Source organism: Panthera leo, chromosome A1 (assembly GCF_018350215.1).
Source record: "Panthera leo isolate Ple1 chromosome A1, P.leo_Ple1_pat1.1, whole genome shotgun sequence".
In the NCBI taxonomy this organism is placed as follows: domain Eukaryota; kingdom Metazoa; phylum Chordata; class Mammalia; order Carnivora; family Felidae; genus Panthera; species Panthera leo.
The window spans coordinates 16,539,875-16,545,000 of record NC_056679.1 but is presented as its reverse complement, the minus strand read 5'-3'; the positions used below and the strand labels follow the sequence as shown (position 1 = coordinate 16,545,000).

The 5,126-nt window shown below is 38.8% G+C and overlaps 1 pseudogene; it reads left to right on the top strand.

Annotated features, from left to right (window-relative positions):
• Positions 1–346: 346 nt before the first annotated feature.
• Positions 347–4,808, top strand: LOC122228892 (annotated as a pseudogene).
• Positions 4,809–5,126: the final 318 nt, after the last annotated feature.

Sequence of the window (5,126 nt, the reverse complement as noted above, 5' to 3'; positions counted from 1 at the left end):
TACTCACCTTTAAGTCTTGCAGATTGCCATTGGCTCGTTGGTGTTGACAGGCAGACTTGTGGGTGCATATAATTAGCTTTTTATAAAATGACATTTCATCTGTAGGCAGAGTAACAAATTTTAAATTTTATGCATGAAAAGATTGATAGCTGGCACAATTATTAATTCCTGCAGGCTTCCTGTTGGTGGTATATGATTTGGAAAAGCATTTGCATTTATACTCTAATAAAAGAAAGCTCTATCCTCTCCTTTAATTTTGGAAAGTATAATACTTTAAGCAACTCTAACTTAATAGTCCTAATACCCAGGGATATGTTAGCAATTCCTAAGAGCAGGTGGTTATGACATGGTAGAAAATGTTCTGAGTTTGTTAGAACTTGGGCTGGAGTTCCGGCTGTACTTGGACAACCACTTGACCTTAAACAAGATGTGCAGTGTCTCTAAGCCTCAGATTCATGCTGTAAAATGGGCGAATCTATTTACCTTTCAGGGCTCGTTTGCAGATCAAAGGAAATAGTAGTTTAAATATCCCTAGCATAATTCCTATTTGGCATGTATGAACATTGATGAAAACCTTCTCACTGGCCTTTTAGATGCTTTTTAGTGCAAAATTGCTCATTGTTACTCAAGGTCTTAGTTTAAACCAAATGGCATAGGAATTGTTTCTTCCCGAATTCCTTAAAATAATCATATTCCTTCTTGATTTTTCTCACCAGAACAAATTTGGTAAAATATTTTAGTAACAGGTATTCAGAAGAAAAAATATCTAAATCATCATCCTAAAAGGCAAGCAAGGCCTTTGTGCTATAAATATCCTGAATTTAAAAGACTGTTCAATTCTTTTTATTTTTTTTCTATTGCTTAAATATGTGAAAATCACATGACTTAGTATCTCACACATGGAACCTATTAAATATCTGGGAATGATTACATTATTCTAATTCCATATTATAAGGAGACATAATATATATGCATGTAGAAGTTAAAATTAAGGTAAAAAAAAACAAAAGAAAATCCTTTAAACATTCTTCGGATCTGTACATTCCAAATAAAGCTTACTATAGAAGATATCACTTTATTTTTAAAATGTGTTGAGGTAGGAAACTGTCAGGTGGTGAAGTTGTGAAAGTGTCATTTAAATGTAATCTATAGGGTACAGAATGCTCTTTATTAAAAAAAAACAAACAAAATTATTGGATTCTTACTTTCCGTTTGAAACTGTTAAATTTAAATCCCAGGTAAAGATGATATGAAGGATAATGTGTATCAACTAAATGGCCATAACAATTAAGTATGATATTATGTCATCAAATTTCTGTTTCAAAAATGCAATATACAAACGTGTCATGAACAAATACAGTGGGAGAAAAACCCAAAACCAATCTTGGAACAGAGTGGACCGGAATAATATCACAAAACAATAAAGCATCTTTCTAAAACCTATAAGTGAAATTTACAAATATATAAAGCTAACCCGCTCTTCTATCTTATAACTTATGTAGGTAAGCATGTAAGACAGTATTAATAAATGGATATGATAGTTCATAATTATTACCACTAGTAATATATGTATATTTATATATATATAGTTACATCCATAAAAATATTAATATAAAACATATTGTTTTGAAACTCTTTTTTCTTAGAGAGTGCACACAAGCAGGGAAGAGGGGCAGAGAGTGAGAGAGAGAATCTTAAACAGGCTCCGTGCTCAGCACAGAGGCCGACACAGGGCTTGATCCCAGGATCCTGGGATCATGACTGAGCCAAAATCAAGAGTTGGATGCTTATCTGACTGAGCTACCCACGCACCCTTGTTTTGAAACTTTGAATGAATCTCCTCTATCTCCAAATAAATGTTCACAGATTTGATCACTCATTTGCAACCTGAGTGTTTCGAGCTCCCTTTCATGTGTACAGACAGGAGCAAAATTTGTCCTTCTCCCCATGTTGTTAGGTTTACCTGAGCCTCTGCCCAGATATCAAACCGATGGTGCTCCAGGTTCTGGAAGCTCAGGGTGTGACCTCAATTTCAACAAAGAGTGACCTCCCTCACACCCAGGAACACAATCAGCAATGCGGAAATGATGTGTTCCCCTGTGGACTCCGCATCCTTCCCTATCCACACTGATAGCACAGCATGAACTGAGCACTTTCACTCTCAAAACTAGTCACTATTGGGGCGCCTGGGTGGCTCAGTCGGTTAAGCGTCTGACTTCGGCTCAGGTCATGATCTCACGGTCCGTGGGTTCGAGCCCCGCGTTGGGCTCTGTGCTGACAGCTCAGAGCCTGGAGCCTGTTTCGGATTCTGTGTCTCCTTCTCTCTGTGACCCTCCCCCGTTCATGCTCTGTCTCTCTCTGTCTCAAAAATAAATAAACGTTAAAAAAAAAATTTAAAAACAAACAAACAAACAAAAAAAACTAGTCACTACTCTGATACTTGATTTGTTATTTCTTCAACAGCAACTATGCCCAGTACATAGTTGTATTCCAACATATTTGTTTCCCTTTTGTAAAAAAGACTGGGGAAAATAGCACCTACCTTTCTTATCTCTGAGATGATGTTGTGAGGTCAATTAATAAGTTACACCAGGTGAAGAGGTGTTGTTGTTAAAGGCTCATATTATTTAGACCAAAATTTGTACATGACTTCGTATAAAAACATGTTTATATTTTTTATGACTTTGTCTCAGTGCCAGCTGTCACTGAAAGGAGGAAACGGTGGGTAGGAGACCATCGAGTGCTTTCACACTTAAACAACTGTTTCCATCTGGCAGAACAATCTTTCCCAAAAAGAATATACAGACTAGACAATAACTGGCAAAGCTGTTCTTGTAAGACCATGCTGTCACCCTGATCTTGGACTTTCCAGCCTCCAGAACTGTGAGAAGTAAAGTTCTGCTGTTTATAAGCTACCTACCCAGTCTGTGGTATTGCTATGGCACACTGAACGGACTAAGAGAGGAGCCTTGTGCCAAATTTATTGGTAAATGTGTGTGTTCTGACTGCTTCATTGACCAGCTGTTTCTTCGTCTCTCTTTCCTTGGGCCTCCCTATAACCTGAGACACAATAAGGAAATAGGCCAGAGTAAGGTTATCACCTTAGAACAGCCTCGAAGTATCAAGTGAAGAGAAGAGTCACACATCCCTCACTATAAATCAAAAACTGGAAATGATGAAGCTTAGTGAGGAAGGCATGTTGAGAACTGAGGCCCAAAGCTAGGCCTCTTGTGCCAAACGGCCAAGCTTGTTAACACAAAGGAAAATCTCTTGGAGGAAATTAAAAGTGCTACTCCAGTGAACACATGAATGATGAAAAAAGTGAAAAACACTTATTACTGATATGGAGAAAGTTTGAGTGGTCTGGACAGAAGATCAAACCAGTCATAACATTCCCTTAAGCCGAAGCCTAATCCAGGGCAAGATTCTAACCGTCTTTATTTCTGTGAAGGCTGAGAGAGATGAGGAAGCTTCAGAAGAAAAGTTTGAAGCTGGCAGAGGTTGGCTCATGAGGCTTAAGGAAAGAGGCCATCTCCACAACGTACAAGTACAAGGTAAAGCAGCAAGTGCTGATGTGCAAGCTGTAGTAAATTACCCAGGAGATCTCACTGAGGCAATTAGTGAAGGTGTCTATGTTTCAGTGCAGATGAAACAGCCTTCTACTGGAAGAAGATATCATCTAGGGCTTTCACAGCATAAGCTAAGTCAATGACTGGCTTCAAACTTCAAAGGATGGGCTGACTGTTTTGTTAGGGGCGAATGCAGCTGGTGACTTTAAGTTGAAGCCAATGTTCATTGACCATTCAGAAAATCCCAAGACTCTTAAAAACTATGCTCAATCTATTCTGCCTGTGCTCTATAAATGAAACAACAAAGCCTGGATGGCAGCACATCTGTTTACAACATGGTTTACTGAATATTTTAAGCCCATTGAAGAGACCTTCTGCTCAGAAAAAAAGATTCTTTTTCACTGTGCATTGAGAACACACCTGGTCCAAGCACTCATTGATGTAAAATGAGATTAATGTTATTTTCATGCCTGTTAGCACAATATCCATTCTGCAACCCGTAGGTCAAGGAATAATTTTGACTTTCAAATTTTATTGTTTAAGAAATAGATTTTGTAAAGCTATAGGTGTCAGAGAGAGTGATTCCTCTGATGGATCAAAGCAAAGTAAATTGGAAACCTTCTGGAGAGGAGTCACCATCCCAGATGCCATTAAGGACAATGATGATTCATGGGAAGAAGTCACAGGAATTTGGCAAAAGTCGATTCCCACCCTCGTGGATGACTTTGAGGGCTTCCAGACTTCAGTGGAGGCAGTCACTGCAGATGTGGTGGAAACAGCGAGAGAATTAGAGCTAGAAGTGGTGTGTGAAGGTGGATGGCTTTGCTGCGATCTCATAATAGAACGTGAACGGATGAGGAGCTGCTTCTTATGGACGAGGAACGAAAGTGGTTTCTTGAGATGGAATCCACTCCTGGTGAGGACGCTGTGATGATTGTTGAAACAACAACAAAGGCTTTAGACTATCACACAAACTTAGTTGATAAAGCCGTGGCAGGTTTCAAGAGGATTGACTCCAATTTTGAAAGAGGTTCTACTGTGCGTAAAATGCCATCAAATAGCATCTCACGCTGTAGAGAAATCACTCATGAGAAAAGAGTCAATTGATGCAGCAAACTTCATTGTTGTCTCATTTTAAGAAAATGAGTCTCTCATCCTTCAGCAAGCACTGCCATGATCAGTTGGCAGCCATCACCATGGAGCCAAGCCCCTCCACCAGCGAAAGTTACAACTCGCTGAGCTCAGATGACGGTTGGCACTTTTTAGCAATAAAGTATTTTTTAACTAAGGCATTTACATTGTTTTTTTGGACTTAATGCTATTGCACGCCTAATAGTATAATCAGAGGTTTTACATGCCCTAGGAAACCAAAGCATTCGTTTGGGGTGCTTATTGTGATTTTGCTTTATGGTGGTGGTCTGGCAGGCAGGGAACTCATAATATCTCTGATGTATGCCTGTATTGACTGATTTAAGAAAATAATAGACTTAATATATTTATTCAATACAGAATTTTCGTACACAGAGGTACCATAAAGGTTATCAGACCAAATCTCTC